Raw genomic sequence first — 20,620 nt, forward strand, 5'->3', positions numbered from 1 at the left:
AGAATTCTTAATGTGTTTGCAGTGCCAGTGCTCATACCAACAATTGAGCTGCTTGATCGAACGCTTGATGAAATCCGAGCCATTGATGTGAAAACCCGAAAAATACAAACAAGCACACATAATTTCCGCATAAACAGTGACATAGACCGCCTGTACCTAAAACGAAAACAAGGCAGCAAAGGCTTAACATTGATCTAAAATGCCTTTGAATGTCGCATCATATCCGTTTGGCAACATCTTTTAACCACCAAGTGTCGAAGTGCATCCTTCGGCCAAGTTTGAATACATGAGGCTGACAACATCATAAGACTTGAAATGCAGCTCCTTGAGCACCACACTGTCTGATAACCTAGAATACATGCCCCAACAAGTCGCAGGACTCTACTGCAACATATCATCAGGTAAAAGGATGAGCCTATATGAGCAGAAAACTATTCATGGATATGTCAGTAGAAAGCTCCGTGATGATAGTAACGTCGATCATCAAAGCAGTTTTTCATGGACGAATAGCCGGATAACTACCTCCCACTTTGAAGGGTATGCGTTTTCAATCCAGGAACAGGAAATAGCAACAGTCTGATGCACAAAAGGGATAGATATGCAGGAAAAGCCGTAAAATGTGACAACCGATGCAGACTTTGTGGAGTTCACACTGAAGATATCACCCACATCATAAGCAGTTGTCTGAAAATGTTATCACGGTATTATACACCGATAAGATATGACGTTGTATCTAGGACACTCTATAATGAAATCCGTGGAAGGATAATCTCAAAGACAAAGAAATAAAAAACCACAATATGGTAGAAGCGATAGCCACTCATGATAAAAAAAAAATCCTGTTGGAGTGTATTAGTGAAGACCTCAACAAAATGTAAGCACAACAGACCGGATATAATGATTTGGGATATAGGATAGAAACTGTGCGCAGTTGTGGAAATCAGCTGCCGAGTAGATGTTAACATGAAGCTGAAGGTCAGTGAAAAAGAGAACAGCTATGTTGAACTATTGAGAAATCTGCAGTTATTCTATCCAGATTACAGATTCAGGTTTGTACCTGTAATTATGGGGCCCTGGGATATGTAACACAGCGCCTAAATACCAATCTTGAGAAATTATGCTTTCCAAAACCAGAAAGGAGAAAGCTAATTCGAAAACTACAGATCCAGTCCATCACTGGAACTGTAAGAATCTGTAAAACTGTCCAGAAGTTTATCACTTAAATATGTATAAGCATATCTAGATATGCAACTATATGCATGAGAATACCAATTTTAAATACTATTGGATTTTACTCACAAGGTATTGGAATCTTGTATGTATACCATTCCGCCTAAATAATTGATCTACAAATGCAATATCCCTGCATATCTCACTTCTATTTTCATTCCTCCACTTCACTCTCTATTTTGTATTTTATCTAGAATAACTATTGCTTAACCATTTTCTCACACCGTCTCCGATGAAGGGATATAATAAATATCCTGGAAACAGCTGTAAGACCTTCTATGTATAAATGTTCTAAAATCTTCACAGCCTTGGTTTTTATCTCATTCTGAAAAACAAAAATTTTATATATACACATGGTGATATATGACCTACGTTGGACTCCTTATTCGCATAATCACCGAACGTGGAGCTTAACTATGGTCTGTCCATAGCACTTACTCAGCATTACCTGACATCTTTGGGTCTTACTGACACCATTACCTCTCATAACCTCTCCCCTCTCTCTCACACTATATATATATATATATATATATATATATATATATATATATATACAGGGGTTGGACAAAATAATGGGAGCACCTTAAAATTTGAAACAAATTAATTTTAATATGGGGTAGAACAGCTTTTGCCAGTAATTACTGCTTGAATTCTACGCGGTATAGACTCGTACACAGTTTGAATTGTTTCCATAGGAATTTTTGTCCATTCTTCAGCTAAAACAGTTTCCAGTTCTTGTATCGATGATGGTGGAGGATATCGACTCCTTACTTGTTTTTCTAAAATGCACCAGAAATGTGCTGGGGTCGATTTTTCGACTAAATACGGTGCTTCAGCATGGCCGCGGTCAAAAGAATGAAACGTTTAAAAGAATAAAAGAATATATATATATATATATATATATATATATATATATATATATATATATATATATATATGGCACGAACACGTATATATGATGGTGTATTTGTGTGAGCGTGCGTATGTTTCACTCTGTGTGTGTATGTGTGGGGGGGGGTTGTATGTATGAGAGTTGGGATATGTTCCTCAGGATGTATATAGTAAGGTTGTAGACGTAGGTCTGTACTTGTTTGTATGAAGCCGTGAATGAATATACGAGAGAGAGAGAGACAGAGAGAGGCAGAGGGAGAGAGAGGAAGTCGTCAGGAAGGGGTGAGGAAATGGGAGGGGTAAGGCATTTACGAAAGGAAATTCCTCATCCCACTCCCAATCAAACAACAACAAAAAGCTAAAACAAAAAATAAATATAAATGAAAATAAAGAAATAAAAGTTTGAGATGCAGAGGGAGTGATGAGGAGAGGAAAGAGGAGGGGGAGGGATAGATGAGAGAAGGGCTGAGGTGAAGAAGGAAGGGGGAGGAGAAGAGATGAATGTGGAACAGAAAGAAGAGTGATGGGATTGAAGAGTGTGGGAGGAGGTTGTGAAGTAAAGGAGGAGAGGTAAGAGGTAGAGTAGTAAGACAGACGGAGGTGGGGGGGGGTAATAAAGATGAAGAAGACTAACAAGTTATTAAGATTCTCACTTATCAAACTTCCTTTCCTAAATCGTTGATTAGTTTTATTAAATTTATCTATTTGTTTTAATTATTTATTTATTATTGCTGATACTACACTGTTTCTCGGATAATTTTTTGTATTATTTCTGTTTTCCCTTTTTTTTTGTTTGTTTTTTTTTGTTTTTGGAGGGGCGGGGACTGTTTGTTTTGATTTCTTCAGCGTGCTGTTTGTTGGCGTCGGCCGCGTTTGTCAGGCTTGCCTGGCAGAAGCACCAGTGGAGCGGTCGGGAGCAACACTAGCCGAGATCTCTTTCCATCAACAACTTGTAAGTACTTGTGAGATGTCATCTAAAATACATCACCACACTCACACAAACATGCATACACACACACACATAAGTTTGATTAGATATTCGTATACATACATACACACATACATATACACACACATATATACGCATATATATATATATAACCATACCGTTTCGCATACTCTTGCATGTACATTCACGTATCAAAATGATAACTAAAATAATACACAGAATCAGAGGAAAATCTCAACAGAAGTCATTGTTGTTTTTGTTTTTTAACGCACATTATATCTAAAGAGAAATACAAATTAATTAATAATAACAAACATAATAATACTTAACGAATATTACTAGAACACATAACAACATCATGTCATATTGGTTAACAACAATATATTTATAAAATATATGAACACAAACGTAATGAATAGGGACAAAGAGTAAAATATTGTTATGGTTGTTGTTTGTATTTTCTCAATTTTTGTAATATATTAGTTGTGAGTGTAAAGGATGAGAGTTCTAATTCTGTCAGTATCGATTTCGTGATTTTGGTTCAATAACAGTGACGATCCTTAATCGATGCAATCCAATATTTCCTATTCCACATTTCCAATCCACTCTACTCTCTTTTAAATGGTCAATCACTAAGAATGGCCATAATAATCGGTCCTGCTATAAGCACAAGGCCTGAAATTTTAGGGGAGTGGACTAGGCGATTACATCGACCCCAGGGCTCGACTGTTTACTCATTTTTATCGCCTCTGAAAGGATGAAAGGCAAAGTCGACCTCATCGGAAATAGAATGGATATAATAATGATTCAATGATAATGTTTACCACAAAACAGTTTATCTGGCGTGCTAACGTGTCTGCCAGCTATAGGCAAAAACGCCTGAAACTGATTTTATTGCGATTTTTTTCTTTCTGCTGTATTTTTAGGTTTTATATATTTGGGGTGAGAGGGGGGGATAGTCGATTACACCGACCCACAGTTCAACTGATACTTATTGTTATCGATCCCGAAAAAAAAGGATGAAATGGAAACGTCAGCGTCAGCACATGTCTGCACATCATCAACCACTTCATGCCCAGGCCACCACTTAGCGGGTGTCGGCAGCAGATAGACCGTCTGACCATCGGGACGCGTCCCTTCCACAAGAAACGGAAGAGTATACCCTCCAGCGTAATCAGACGGTGGCCAGGACAAGGCACGAAGGTCAAGCGATAATAGATGACGGACGCGATATACGTCACCTCTGCCCGACCTTTCAGGGATAGCCTTCTCTCGTCCCAATTCTGGATGAGAGTAGTCACCCTGCTTGTTACTTTGTCCCAGGTTTTATCCAGCTGGAGGTATGGACCAAAACAAACTCCGAGCAATTTAACCGGTCCGTCCGTCCAGCGCCCAATGATGCAGTTGGACGGCATGGACTTGCTTCTCCAGGTGCCGAGCCGCAAGCCCAGTGGATTTTTTCCTGGTTAACCATCGCTCGTGAAACCGCCTCGTAGTCCCTGAGAGCGGTGCTGATCATTTCTATGTTTATGATCCGACACAACTACGGTGACATCGTCGGCATATGTTGACACGCGTCTCTCACATCCTAGGTCACGCGAGATGCCTATCAACGCCTCCAGTTTGTGTAGCAGTGGCTCGAGAGTCAGTACATACAAGAGAGACGGGAGGGGGAAACCTTGCAGGACAGAGCGCATTGTGTTCAATGGCTCTGAGGAGTGACCATTCACTGTGACCACTGAACAGATTTCGCTGTGCATTGCAGCGATCCAGCCCCTGAATACAGGCCCGAAACCAGCTGCAATAATACTTTCTACTCTAGGCACAGGGCTTGAAATTTATGACATACGATCTTTCTGTTACGGTTACAAGCCCCCACATCATTACATAGTTACTTCTTTACTGAAGTACGTTTCCAATTTTATTTTTTTAATAAAATACTGGTTAGCGGGTAGATAAATTCGAATATACCCATCTCCCTTATGGTGTATGCATCATGAAAACAGTTCTGAGTTCAAATTGTACCAAAGTGGACTACTTTTCTCCGTTGATTTTTATTAAATCACATTCTATCAATTACTCATTCGTCTACATAATCACTACAAAACTTGTCGTCAATTGAAAGTCAGCAGAGATCGATGAAAGAAGTATGAATAAAATAAAACACAAGTTGACTCTGTCCCCTGAACTGTACCCGCCGTCAAAATATAGTGTCAGACTCACAATTTTATGTCAGAATTACTAGTATCGACAGATTTAAAGCGATGAGCTGGAACAAGAGTTGGTACGCTGGAGGAAATGCTTAGCGGTATTTCGCCCATTGCTACGTTCTGAGTTCAAATTCCGCCGATGTCGACTTTGCTTTCATCCTTTCGGAATCGATAAAATAAGTACCAGTTGAACACTGGGGTTGATGTAATCGACTCATCCTCACCTCCCACAAGCTGCACTTGTGACAAAAATTTGAAATAATTATTATCCAGAGATTTATTAATAAGGCGGAAAATACTTTATTGTATGAATATTAATCTTTAAGTTATTAATTCCGGTCAGAGTCAATACTAGATTCATCACTTTGGGATTCAGTATATAGTCGAGTCTATGGATACGATTTTCCTCTCCTCCTCAAATCAGCCTTTCACCTGATTACGAACTGCTCATGACTTGCAGTTGCCTAAACTATGCATTGTTTAGTATATACCACTATCAAAGGTATGTTAAAGTGTCATATTTATTAGATTTTAGCATGGTGTATTAAGATTTATCAATTAATGTGGACATAATGCGAGACTAGTCGATCGAATGTAATATTCATAAGGATACTGTGAACGGTCTACGAACAGGGCTCATAAATATGAGCCGGAAATAGGCTTTTAGTTCATTGGTTGGGTCCGATGGAAGGGGTTGTGTTGTATGCCGCTTACATGCTTTTCGGGACCAATGGATTTAAAGAGATTCATGTTCTTCTTAAACAGGTGAAAGTGCCTAGCTACAAACAGGAGAACAAAAAGAAATTTTAAAAAAGGAAAATTCCAGACTGTTGATATTCTGGGGAGAGAGAGAGAATAAAAGTCGTGTTGAGTCAGGAGCAATTTGGTTGCTCAAATATGATAACCCCTTAGTGAAAACTTAGCATCCGCTTTTTAACTGTAAAATCATTGTCGTTATAACGTCGTGCGAGACCAACAGCTGCACTTCAATGTTGTTCAAGATGATGTTGATAATCTTTTCTGATTGAGAAGGTTTTATCATTCATAATTCGTTTGTTATGAGTGCTCAGATGGTAAATAAAGAGATTTACTTGGATTTCCTGGAGCATTTCACAGAGGCGGTGTGAAGAAGCCCGAGGAATGAACAGACACATCGTTGATATTACATTTGTTATTTATCAAATCAATTCAGGAAATCCCCAAAGCTTCTGATAATCTGTCGTGTAAAACGCTGGGCCAGTTCTGCAAAATTGAATAGATGCAAAACTGATATTAATGTTGAAGGGGAAAAGTGACAGGTGAAACTGTGGTAATTTCGTGTTATTTCTTGACATAATTTCTTGATAAAATATTTGCCAGACTATTTTTGAATCCTCTACTGACATACATGTTTCATCGTTGGCTCGAGTTTCGATGCTGAGACAAGTAGTCACACACACACACACACACACACACACACACACACACACACACACACACACACACACAATCGTTGGGGCGGGAGAGAACTGTCCCCTTTCGCATTTTGCTGACCTAACAAAAACCTTTTGAAACGGTGACTAGAAGTGCACTGTGGATAATTTTGGAATAATTAAGTTATTTACCAAGATTTATCGATATATTATTGTAACTACTCTAGACACAGTTTTGAAGGCTTAATTAGACGGTAATTGTATTTCGTCAGAAGTGATTCTTGTGGTCAAGCAGGAGGTTATAGCTGCGCCAAATTTGTTCTTTATATTATTATTCACACTCCAAATGAACTGTAATTGTAAGAAAGTATTGTTGTTCACGGGATGGGAATTGATATATTTTTTTAACAAATTCTATAAATCGTCAGCCGCGTCTCTCGGAATGGTCTCACAGATTCTGAGATTAGCTTGAGGATTGAAAGGGGGTTACAGTGTTCGGAAAACTCGAAAAACGAGTTTAGCCAGACACGAACCTGCGGTAATATTTTGCTTATCAGAGGATTCTTAACAGATTATACGCCAGCAAGACAAACACATCCACTTATCCGAGCTCTACTTGATGCTGGTGACCTTGACCAAAAGTTAAACTTTAATTGCCCTGAAAAATTCAGAACTCAGTGGCGCTATATATATGTATCTATGGTCACATGAAAGTTTGCGAACCTGATATAGATGTATGAATGGAATATGAAAGAAGCCTTCCTCGAGATTATATCGAAGGCAACTTTTACACTCTCGCTCTTTCAACATACACATGAAGCCAGATGACATAGTTTTGAATAATATATGGAAAGGATACAGCCGTAGTTAACAGGCTGGATGGTGTCAGTCGGAAGTGATTCTACGAGTCTTTACAATTAAAAAAACATACAGAAACAACAAAAATTCTGCTGGTGCCGTGGGAAATACTGTTGCAGCATTTAAGTTGTCATGAAATATATTTCAGCTTATTATGGGGAATTGAATATGACAGCGAATACAAAACTACGATTCTCTATCAATATACACACTATGGAGTGTATATATGTACGTGTGTGTGTGTGTGCGTGTGCGTGTACGAGTGCCATTTAATCTCTCTCTCTCTCTCTCTCTATATATATATATATATATATATATATATATATACATATATATATATATATATATATATTCACACCTTTTTAAGCCTAGTACTTATTTTATAGTTCTCTTTTGTTAAGATATTAAAATATTTTTCTTAACATGAATCCAGTGGTAGTCTTAACACACAAATAAAGAGATTCTATCCACTAATGCAGAAGTTGAATACTTTTCAGACTGTGATCATGCTGGAGCATCGCCTTGAAGATATTTTTCATGTGTATGCAAAAATGTTTCTACAAACATAATAACTGTGAGATTTAAATGTAACAGATGCCAGAAAGATGTGGAGAGAAATATGTTTAGCAGAATTAACACAAGTGACTACGATGAAGCAAATACGACACATTACCCCTTTTCACTTCATTTCCATTCGTCGTGTCTCCCACTAAATTAGCTCTAAGATTGTTAATTCTTATACTGTCCTTCGAAGTGATGATTTCTTTCTAGTTTCAACAGAGTCGGCTCCGCTATAAATACCATTCAAAACAACTGTAATCGATCAGGTCACCTATCAATAATAACCATAAGCCCGACTTGCCCCTCGTTGATCAAACAAACCCTTCCTACTTCAACAATAGTGACGCTAACATCCTTGTGTCTACCTCTACGATAAACGATTATATTGACCAGGATAGGTTACCTACTGAGTAGAACTCTACCAGTAGGAAAAAAAGTGTAGTTGTCGAGTCTTCCAACACTGTCCTTTAAAGGAAGATTGCTCGTGCCACAAGTATGGAAAGGACACGATCGGCGTCAAACAACGCTACTCTGCTCGCTTGAGCTCTTTCTGAAATGGGTCCTCTGAACAATATATTTCCCTAGCCATTGTACATACACTACCTCAAGACCCAGGGCATACCTCATAGCTTGTCCTCGTCTATAGTCTGTGGCAGAACCTCCTACAGCGCTTATCTTCGCCTTTGTATATTATGTCACCGAGAATCGTTCACAATATTACGCCAAAATGAGACCAATTTACTTAATCGATTCTCTGACATAGTTTTCTCTTTCAGAAATAAATGCTATTGTGTGCTTTGCTCATTATACTTTCTCCTCATCTTAGCTAAAATTCTCTTTTCTTAGCGTACTTTATTCTCCTACTACCACCATTCCTTTAAATCAAAATTTAATGCCACCCCCACCCCCGCCCCCTATCCATTGACTGATATTCGTAAATCTTTTCTTGTCTGAGAACGTCTACATTGACACCTCGCCATATTAACTGACAAAATTATTTCTTTGACCAGCTATTAACTTTATTTTCTATATATCTGATCTCTGTGAAGCTGCATCTTCATCTCGTCTCATCACTTAACAACCCCTCCTCCAACCCCAACTCTATTCTCTCCTCTTTGAACCTTTATATTTGTAAGCATCACTAGATAACTCGCATTTGTCACTCTACTTTCGAGAGGGAGGCCTAACTTATTTAGCAATTTCGTCCTGGACCTCTCACTAGTTGCACACCTAAGACATCATGCGCATATTACTTAAGCCATAACCATGTTGAAACATTTTCGTCGCTTTGAGACCGCGGAATCTTTATTTTAGAACCTGAATTTTGTGCTGCATCTGAATATATGTTGCAAGCCTAACTGCGTTCACCTACCTTACTACGTCCAAAACTGTTCGATAAGTATTATTGCTCTTATACGTAACTTTTGATAGCAAGACGTTGGCACTGGAGGACGAGGTTCACAGCTATTTGAGCACTAATCTCTCTTACCTGTACTGAGTTTATTTTGCTTTCACCTACTCAATTTACGCAAACATTTTATGTATATAGAATGTAGAAATAGTTATACTTCTATTATTATATTTATTACATACACTCAAATATCAATATATGCCTCTCTCTTCCTCTCTCTCTCCCGCTGTGCATATACATACATACATTCATATATATATATATATATATATATATATATATATATAGTTTTAGGGAAAATAACCAATTTTCAAGAACTCATCGATGAAAATCCACTATCACATATAGAAAAATTAATAATTAAAAGCACAATAAATGAGTATAATATATAGTAAAGTAAATATCATAAGATAAATATAATAAAAATATTACACGTGTTTCATAACCAATTTTCAAATAGAAAAGAAATTTAAATCGATTAAAATCAATTGAAATTATCTAAAATAAGTTCTATTCAAAAATATAGCTACTCGTCAGATCGTAAGTAGAACAATAATTAGATATATATCTCAACCAACAATAAGTACCAAATGAATTAATATGATATACTTATTATATAAAGATAGAAAAATTATTTAAAAAATATCATAATATCAAAATAATAACCATTCAATAATCATCCCTTCATCCATAATAATAACATGTATATTATATACAAAAAACATCTTACCTAAATTATCATTGTTTTAAATTATCATTGTTTTAAATACAAGTTGAACGAAGTTTAAGTTTAAAATAATAATGAAGATAAAATTAGTACATATTTAACCGGTGTAATAGTTAAAGCTATACTATTTAAAGCTAAAGACGTTTATTTAATTATGATTAAAGATCAATTGAATAATAGAAAAATACAAGATTATTTATTTCTACAAACGTAATAATAAAAAATATGAATGAAAAAATTATGAATGGAAAAAATTATGAATGAAAAAATTAGGAAAGAAAAAATTATTAAGAATAAAAGGTTAAACTTTATATATATATACAAAGTTTTGATTTAAAAAAAACTTTAACGATATTATAAACTATAAAGATTAATAATTAATCAAATAATATTAATCAAAAATTATCGAAAATATATCAACACTATTCCAATCGAAGTTCTAATATTATGTTGAAATGAAACTATAACTCCTAAATAATATAGTGTTAAATAAGTTATCTATTAAAATAATCTATAAAGAACCAAATGAATAGTATAAAAACAAGAATACATATTATTTTCAAATAGTAGAAAATCTTTAGCAAAGTGAAAACAGTACTTATCCAAATTTTTCCGTAATTCAAAGTTTGAATTACGGAAAAATTTGGATAAGTACTGTTTTCACTTTGCTAAAGATTTTCTACTATTTGAAAATAATATGTATTCTTGTTTTTATACTATTCATTTGGTTCTTTATAGATTATTTTAATAGATAACTTATTTAACACTATATTATTTAGGAGTTATAGTTTCATTTCAACATAATATTAGAACTTCGATTGGAATAGTGTTGATATATTTTCGATAATTTTTGATTAATATTATTTGATTAATTATTAATCTTTATAGTTTATAATATCGTTAAAGTTTTTTTTAAATCAAAACTTTGTATATATATATAAAGTTTAACCTTTTATTCTTAATAATTTTTTCTTTCCTAATTTTTTCATTCATAATTTTTTCCATTCATAATTTTTTCATTCATATTTTTTATTATTACGTTTGTAGAAATAAATAATCTTGTATTTTTCTATTATTCAATTGATCTTTAATCATAATTAAATAAACGTCTTTAGCTTTAAATAGTATAGCTTTAACTATTACACCGGTTAAATATGTACTAATTTTATCTTCATTATTATTTTAAACTTAAACTTCGTTCAACTTGTATTTAAAACAATGATAATTTAAAACAATGATAATTTAGGTAAGATGTTTTTTGTATATAATATACATGTTATTATTATGGATGAAGGGATGATTATTGAATGGTTATTATTTTGATATTATGATATTTTTTAAATAATTTTTCTATCTTTATATAATAAGTATATCATATTAATTCATTTGGTACTTATTGTTGGTTGAGATATATATCTAATTATTGTTCTACTTACGATCTGACGAGTAGCTATATTTTTGAATAGAACTTATTTTAGATAATTTCAATTGATTTTAATCGATTTAAATTTCTTTTCTATTTGAAAATTGGTTATGAAACACGTGTAATCTTTTTATTATATTTATCTTATGATATTTACTTTACTATATATTATACTCATTTATTGTGCTTTTAATTATTAATTTTTCTATATGTGATAGTGGATTTTCATCGATGAGTTCTTGAAAATTGGTTATTTTCCCTAAAACTATATATATTTTATATATACTTTATCTATAAGGCTCAATTTAATTTTTTATAAATTGATTTTAATTGAGTTTTTTACCTGTAATTTTGGATTTTGTCCCTAATAATATTATTATATATATATATATATATATATATATATATATATATATATAGGTAAATTTGTATATGTACATATATATATATATATGTGGAAATACATGTTATAACATAACTCACCCACCATACGCACCCACACATACACTCCTACACTCCTACACAAACAGGTGTGTGGTGTTGTGGCGTTAGGGGTGTATGTGATCGAATTTGACTCGATAAGGAACACAATCATTACTTATTAAAGAGTTACACAATGAAGATGTTGATAAACCGAGCTGATGTTTGCAAATTTCCAAAACAACTATAAAAATGTCTCTTCTCGGTCAAATGCAATGTAGTCTCCTGGCATTTGGTATTGTGTTGAGATATGTGTGTCCTCTGACAACCAAGAGAGACGCAACGTTTATTATTTCATTGCCAGGCACATATTGTTTCAGACGACCGTCGTCTATTATTAACTTAGTTTGCTTCGAGTAACCAACGAGGATAAACTTGGTTACATTTTGAAACTTTGAGAGGATTACTAATATCTATTGAGATTTCTTTGACGCTTTCTTTGAATTTTGCGTGTTTAATGGTTCTCGCTCTCTCGCTCTCTCGCTCTCTCGCTCTCTGTGCGTGTGAGTGTAACGTCTAACACTCCACATAGTCTCCCACTCTAGCACTGTGAACTACAATCCATCTTCTGCTTGATACTTATCTTATCAATCTAGAATCATGAAATGAAAACTGAAGTCAAAATCTCAGGAATTCTATGAGAAACTTGTAGAGGCAAAGAGGGTCGAACATCGAATACAGTCCATCATCCTTTCATAGAGAAAATATAAGGTTTCTTCGATAGAAGCAGAAACACTTTCTTGGATTGAGGAGAAAGAAAACAGCCAACTATATTATCGTCGTAGGTCACTTAATGAAATACAAGTGATTGAAACATTAATTGTTCCCAATGAGATTCGTACAGAAGACATAAAGATGAAAATAATTCAGCAATTTGCTCAATCCGACATATATTTAATATGCAAGATAAATTTAATAAACGGAAGCGCATTCTAGAAAAGGGTATTTTCTGTCGAACTAACTTGATGTCTAAATTTAACAAAGCAAGCTGCTATGCATCACCTCATTTCGTGAAATGTGCAGAATTGAGTGAAGTACTCGGACTAAACGTTGCTCTCTCATACCCATATCACACATACAATCGCCTCTTCCATCTCATTACTCTGTGTATTTCATTTCATATTTTGCTGAGTAAGAAATGTGTCGAATTATCCTTTCGATTTTACGTGTTTTAAAATATTATGTTGATCATGGTCAACATTTCGAACTTTGCGTTGCAGGTGGAGCGGTTGTTATCTTTTCCAACCACATCCCGCCCATAGTAATCCAAGATGTTGCAATCGGAGGAATTTAGGAAGTCAGAAAGGGGGCCGGAGAAGTTGTAGAAATTTTCCGTCAACCATTTCTGATTCTTTTCGGAGGTATAGCAAGCAGTTGAATCCTACTGCCATACATATGGCTTCTCAGCTGCAACTTTCTCCGGGTCTAATCACGGTCTCCTACAACTTCACATAGCCGTTTGAATCGAGCCAAGTCCCAGTTCAAAGATGTGACAACGAATTGCAATTTGCGGACGCAGTCAGAACGCTAGTTGTCCATGTCCCATATTGCATTCGTTACAATGTTCAAAGAGCATTGAGCAACAGCCATGAGGTCAGCATTTTGATAGCCAGCCTGAAGCATCATGATACACGTATTCCAGTATTCAAATGGCTTCCGTTCCTCCATACCCACTAATTCTTTCTCAGGTACAATTTTGATTTTTATGGTCTTTAAAACTGTTGACTGTTCCCCAATATATCAAGCAAGCTGTTCCAGAAAAAAAAAAAGGAAACATAATAATTGCCCAATGTATACTAAACGACAAGTATATATATATATATGTTGAGAACAATTTAGGTATTAATAGACACAAGATGTGATCTATTTCTAGCACATTAATTGTCCACGTTAGTGGTCAACGTTATTTTTAAAAATGTACCTTAATCCCCTGAGATTGCAGATACTATTTCTGAATCTCTTTGATTCTTTAGATGTGCTGGCCTCCTGATAATTAATCGATATTAATTAATATATGATTAATTACCAGATTTTATAATTATATATATATATATATATGTACATACATAAATATATACACGTGTGTGTGTATATATAGATAGATAGATAGATAGATAGATAGATATGTATTGTATATTATTTTATACGTACTGTAAAGAAAGAACGCGTGACTGATGAGACACGTGCTTTCACTAGACCCTGTGAATGTGTAGAATCTAGGCATCTATTAATAAGACCTATTTTCGTTTTCGTCCTCTTCAATTTATTTACTTTATGTATGTCGAGTGTTTTACTGTGAGAGATCGCCCTAGAAGTTAAAAGTAATACGATATAATGAGTAGTGTTGGAGGGGTAAGATGAAAGTGTGTGTGCTGCTTACAGTGTTTATGATAGCGGCTGAGATAGTTTTTACTTATTTCTTTTGCAAGGGAGATGTACGTAAAATGAATAAAAAAACTGGTTGTTTTTCCACGTTTAGTAAGCAACATGATGTTTTATTTATTTATTCAAAGTGTTTTTTTTTTTTTTCATCTCCAACTAGATTTCAAGTATAATTTCAGTCTGAATCCGCTGGAGTAGAGTGGTACGATTGTGGTTGTGGTGTTGATGGTGAGGAGGTAGATGGTGGCAATGTTCGCATTCTAAGGGGAAGGGAGAAGGATGGTGGTGGTGGTGTCAGTGATTCTGCTGCTGGTGCAAATATTTAGGCCGAACACTCACTAAGAATGAACAGGAAACTCACACACATGCGTTTGAGTGTGTGTGTGTGTGTGTGTGTGTGTGTGTGTGTGTGTGTGCGTGCGTGCGTGTGCGCGCGTACGTGCGTGTGTGAATGCACGTACGTATAAATGTGCAATGCCTAATAGAATTTAATGAGCCACATTAGAGAAATTACCGTGAGACAGACAGAAATTCAGACTACACATTTTTAGTCGTTATTGCTGTTTCTTTTTTGCATTTATTATTCTTTGCTTCTTTTTATGAATTCACGTTTTGTCGTATTGAATGTATGAAGAATGTAGCAGAACACTAATAGCTTCTCTAGATTCTTGCAGAGTATTGTTCCTACACCATTTCAGCAAATCATTATTGTTTTTAAATTTGATGTTCAACTTTATTTGCTAAACTTTCAGTCATTGAAGAACAAGTCGGCGGAGCAGCTGTAATATTTAGTCTAGCAGATAGTTCCATGGTTAGTAAGTTCAAGTTCACTCTCTCATGGCACGAAGAATGTCTGCTGCCTTACCTCAGGTTACCTAAGCTCTATAGAATTCAGATAAACAGCAAGATTTCTGGGCGTGTAAACTAAAATAGACTAGAACCCTATTTAGGGTCGTGAAAACTGTTGATATATTTATAGCTGTTATCTCATATTTATTTGGGATCTGAACTTTATGAAATTTTATTATAGTTTACGTAAAACCAATAATGGATAAGATAAATTCAGAGAGGAGTAGTAGTTGGTGAAATATATTGTAATATTTGGATGTCATTTAAGGCAGAATCGTTAGCAAGCCGGAGAAAATGCTAAGCAGCTTTTCGTCCGTCCTAACACTCTGAGCTCAAATTCCACCGAGGTCGACTGTGCTTTTCATCATTTCGAGATCGATAAGTACCACCTGTGCTCTGGGGTAGATGTAATCAACTTTCACTCTTCCTCAAAATTGCTGTGTCAAAATTTGAAACCTTTATTTGGATATGATTTGCAAATTCAAGCATTTCGAGACCGCTCTTGAACTGTTGTTATACTGCAATAGTTACGAAGCTTATACAGCAGTGAAAAATTTCTTGAAGATGAGAGGTGAAGAAAGGTTTGTCTATCAAAGCAAGGAGAATTTCTGTTCATCAATCCGAGATTACGTGATGCCATATCATCATTTCAGCGAACTTAGCAAAATTCGATTAAAATAAATCAACATTTGTCTCAGCATGACTGCGTCTTGATTTACCTATTTTTAAAGTTAAATGATGAACGATAATGTTGATAGGGAATAGACTTTATAACCTAAAAATTAAAACGGTGCCAAATATCATAAAAGAATTACACTGGAATAGTATCCAGTGATTTCACTAAGTTAACAGGACGGTAGTTGACACCTTAATAACAAATATAAGTCTATTAGAAAATAAAAGAAAAGTTAATATAAGAAAATAAATGTGATGTAGACGTTTATCACGATTCTTCCTCACCTTCATTGAATTAGGCTCAGCATCTCACTTCCACCCAAATCGGTCCCACCACACCGTGTTAGATCAAGTCATTTTGTTAAACTAATTATTTACAAGGAATATTATTCAGCTCCAGGTCACCTCTGCTCGAGCAGATCTGCTATCAAAGACTCTCTATCTGTGGCCATTCCATCATATTTTCCCAAGCATAGTGTACCAAAACTTTGTTATCGAATGTGTACGTTTTTTAAGATGGTAAAATGTAAAGAGGGGCAATACAATTTCTATTTCTAGCAAAGCGAAACGTGACACAGAATCTTCCTCTTTGGTTCACCCACCTAGAGTCATTCACGAGTCCAACTGATTTTAGAGTCTCAATTTCGAGACTGGAAAAGGCCAACTTCGATAAGATTCTTTTTACTTCCGTAAGAAGATAAGCACGTAAATTGAATGGAAGATAGCGAGTTTTTTTGTGTTTTTTTTACCCACCTCTCATTTTCTGAGGATCGATTACCGGAGCTGGCGTAAGACTGTGCCAGCATCTGCAATTCTAGCATCCAATTCAGCCTGCTATTTCCTATCATTGTTAAATACGGAGGTAAGAGCCGCCGTCGTTGGTGCATCAAATACAAACACTTTGTTATCTGAGTCACCGCAGCTTTAGATGTAATTAAGACTGAGTCATATGCCCTACAAGAAGACCTCAATTTCTCAGAAATCTCATATTATCGAACAACATATAAATAGATTTAGCTGCAACTTGGTCATACATCTTCACTAAGGTTCTGTTAGAACTCTCCAGTCGAACATTTCCGATGCTAGTGATCTGATCTCTACCTATTTAGATGAAAGTCGATATATCAGTTTAAATGTAAAACCAGGGAGTCGAGTAAACCGTAAAACATCATTTTTTTTCAAGAACAGCCAATTGTTCAACGCTTTCAAGAAAGGTAGTCTATAATTTGGGACTTTTAACCTCTTTCAGTTTGTTTAAAGGAATTGAGACGAGTGCAAACATGAATAAAATTTATACGGCTACATCAATGTGCCAGACGCTAGAGCTTGCATAACTGCAACGTCTCTGACTGTAGTCAATGAAGCTCTGCATAATTATATTTAGTATAGAGTGTAAATTCTTGTACAAGCAGATCAGACCAGAGAGCTTTAATGTTAAGTAACAGTGAACGATGTCTGTTTGATGGTTTTTAGAAGAAGTTAGGCGTATTGATTTATGCAGAAAATACAATTAAATGAAATGTAAAAATGCTATAACCAAAACAGTGATTCCACTCAGATATGTTGTCCTCCTCCCTTTTACGTACGCTGCAGTGCATTTATAGTTGTTCTGAATCGCCACATGGCTTACGTAAATATTTTTACTAATTCGGTATGCATTAACTGTACATTTGAAAAGCCATGAACATAGGAAACAGTAAGTTTATCGAGGAGAATACTAATTTTAAAGTATAAGCTTATTCAGAGCGACTACACTTAACTGGAGTGAATACTAATCATTTGAACTCGATCGGTAATGTTGAATATTTGCTAAAAGTTAACTCACATTTTTCTTTTAGCTGTGTAACTCCAGTTTAAAAAGTCTCCCTTAATAAAGATAAATTGTGCATCTGGAAGCAGTAGAATACAAATTTAAACTTTAATTAATTATCAGATTTCTATTTATCAGAGCAGAATACAAATTGCAATTCTTAATTAAGTGTAAAATACATTTTTTTCTTCTTTTTTTACTAATATAATGAAATTAAATAGAACTGATTTCAACAAACTGGAATTCATATTCTATGTAACGAATTGTTAAGATTTGAAAACTAGGGAATAATGAAGAAAATTTTTCATGTGAGAAATATTTAATCGATTGAGTCAGTGTAGTGTGTGTTTCGTGTTTATTTTATCAATGTTGTAAAGAGCAGTGAAAACACTCAAATAATGAGGTAAATGGATGAGACTAAATAAGTTCAATATTCTGCCACTTGAACTAAATATTGAAATAAATAAGTTCAATATTCTGCCTCACCACCATGGTTTTAATATTTCAGATGCAAAGCTGATGAACCTACACCTGCTAGGAGGAGGTGTCTCGAAAGAGAAACTGGTGTCACGACCTTGTCTTGTTAGAATTTATCTTTTGTTTTACAGTCAGTTTTTTAGTCGAGGCAACAGACGAGTAATTTTGAGGAGAGAGATAGTCAATTATTTTAGAAAAAATGAAACTCACTGCTTCTTAAGTATTTTCATTTTTTATGTACAGAGGAAGGAAGAAATAGAGTACAAGATTTAGGATAGGAAAACAAAAGGATATAAATAGATATCGCTTGCAAATGTGGTCGATGTTCTATCTATTTAACCCCAAAACTGGCAAGAGCAGAATACCAGCCTCGAAAGATATGCATTTTAATAAGTTCTACGATATATAAAGAAGTTATTTCAGTATCCTTGACAGAATAAAATGTTTTGAATAGAAATGAATTAGATTTAAATTTGCCCTGAAAGTCATGATGACTATATTTTATCGTGGAAGAGACAGCATATTGATTGCTTTTCTCTTGAAAAGTTTACCTTCATCTCTAAAAAGGCGTATTAATTTCGATATTTTTGTTGTAATCAATAACAGATAGCCATGATAGCTCTGTATTTATTACAAAACTTCACTTGATATTTGCAGCACAGGAGCGAAGTTGTAAATGCAAAGAGAGACAAAAAAACCTATATTTTTAGAATATAATGAAATCTGTTGCCCTTATTAGTCAATGTTGTAAATAGAACACTTTAACAAATCAAAACGACAGGAAATATTTTTAGATTCCTAATTAAAATATTTCTCAAGTAGTTAGGATATTTTACGTCTACATTTCCCTTCACACCAAATTCACATATGTATGTATTTACACAGTGTATGTAGACGTGTACTTACAACACACTGTTTTATTTTGAAACTCAGTCCTTCACTCAGAAATGGCATCCACTAATTTAAACGTAAGTTTTAAACGTGTACGTGTATGTGCTTGTGCGTGCATGTGTGTGTGCATATGTTTGCGAGTGTAATCGGTGGGTATTCTACTTGGACGAAGTGTATGTGTGCTCAGCGATGGGGTGGACCTATAAATTGAGTTGAATGTGAAATATACAGCTTCGCGAGACTTCTTAAGCATTACTGAGTCAGAATCGGGATCCGAAATTCTTTTCCAGCAGATAGGACGAGAATAATGGGGGGTGGGGGGCTCTAGCTTAGGTCTGAATTTTGGAATGACTTCTGCGATTGTAGAAACTGAAGGTAACTGATAATCAGCAGAACAGCTTAACAAAATATTGACACTTCCGTTTAGAGCGGAAATGCATTTTTACATCATTCTGGTAAGTATTTTCAGTTGAAAGGTTTCGAAATTTAACGTTGACGTTTCAGCTTTCCATTTAAGTTATTCGAATACTTCTGTAAAAGGCAACGTTTCTGACACAATAACAGCCGCCCACCTTTCGACTAATTATACAGTCACTGAACAGTTCGTACGTCTCTCGTATGCCTTATGAAGATTGTTACCAGAACAGATGTGAAGTTAATTATCCATTGGCTAACAAAATCATCAATAACAAACCAAGCTATTGTAGTTTTCACAAAATATTCTAAGCTCAGCTTGATCACATGGCAGCAAATCTTCTTGAAATTTTCAGTTTTCTAAAGCATTCAAGTAGAAAGAAAAACATCGTATTAGTCTTACCACACGCAAATCCCCTTGAATCATATTTGTAGAGATATCTGACTAATCAAATATTCTGTATATCGTTCTTAAATTTTGTCTTTCCCGGGGCTGTTGTCACTGTCCATTGAACTGATGTGTATTTACAGTAAATGAAGAACTAAGAACATGATAGACATATCTGATGTAGCTCATCATATATAGTAAGCGCGATTATATTACCCGGCGTGGGTGTGTATGTGTGTGTGTGTGTGTGTGACACTAAACAGAAAAGTGTCATTAATGGAATCATTGATCACAATTTTATGGCGACATATTGTGACGTTATGGATGTGAAAGGCAGAATGGAATGTAGTGTGTGTGTGTGTGTGTGTGTGTGTGTGTGTGTGTGTGTGTGTGTGTGTGTGTGTGTGTGTGTGTGTGTGTGTGTGTGAGAGAGAGAGAGAGAGAGAGAGAGAGAGAGAGGGTTATAATGTTAAAGGAAATGAAGTTAAGAATTGAAATCTTGATGGAAATTTCCAATCCAAAGCGGAACGTTTTATGTCTGTATAAAAGTCAAGACAGAGACGTGTGTGGTATGTACGGTTT

The 20,620-nt window shown here is 35.0% G+C and overlaps 1 protein-coding gene across 1 annotated transcript in view; it reads left to right on the forward strand.

Annotated features, from left to right (window-relative positions):
- Positions 1-2,916: 2,916 nt before the first annotated feature.
- The window catches only part of LOC106883002 (uncharacterized), a 34,440-nt gene continuing 16,736 nt past the window's right edge, over positions 2,917-20,620 (forward strand). Inside the window, exon 1 of the mRNA XM_014933860.3 lies at positions 2,917-3,073. The gene's annotated coding sequence lies outside the window, so the exon portion shown is untranslated. The remainder of the gene's footprint in view (positions 3,074-20,620) is intronic.

The sequence above is a fragment of the Octopus bimaculoides genome, chromosome 12, assembly GCF_046866305.1.
Source record: "Octopus bimaculoides isolate indiv1 chromosome 12, ASM4686630v1, whole genome shotgun sequence".
NCBI classification, from domain to species: domain Eukaryota; kingdom Metazoa; phylum Mollusca; class Cephalopoda; order Octopoda; family Octopodidae; genus Octopus; species Octopus bimaculoides.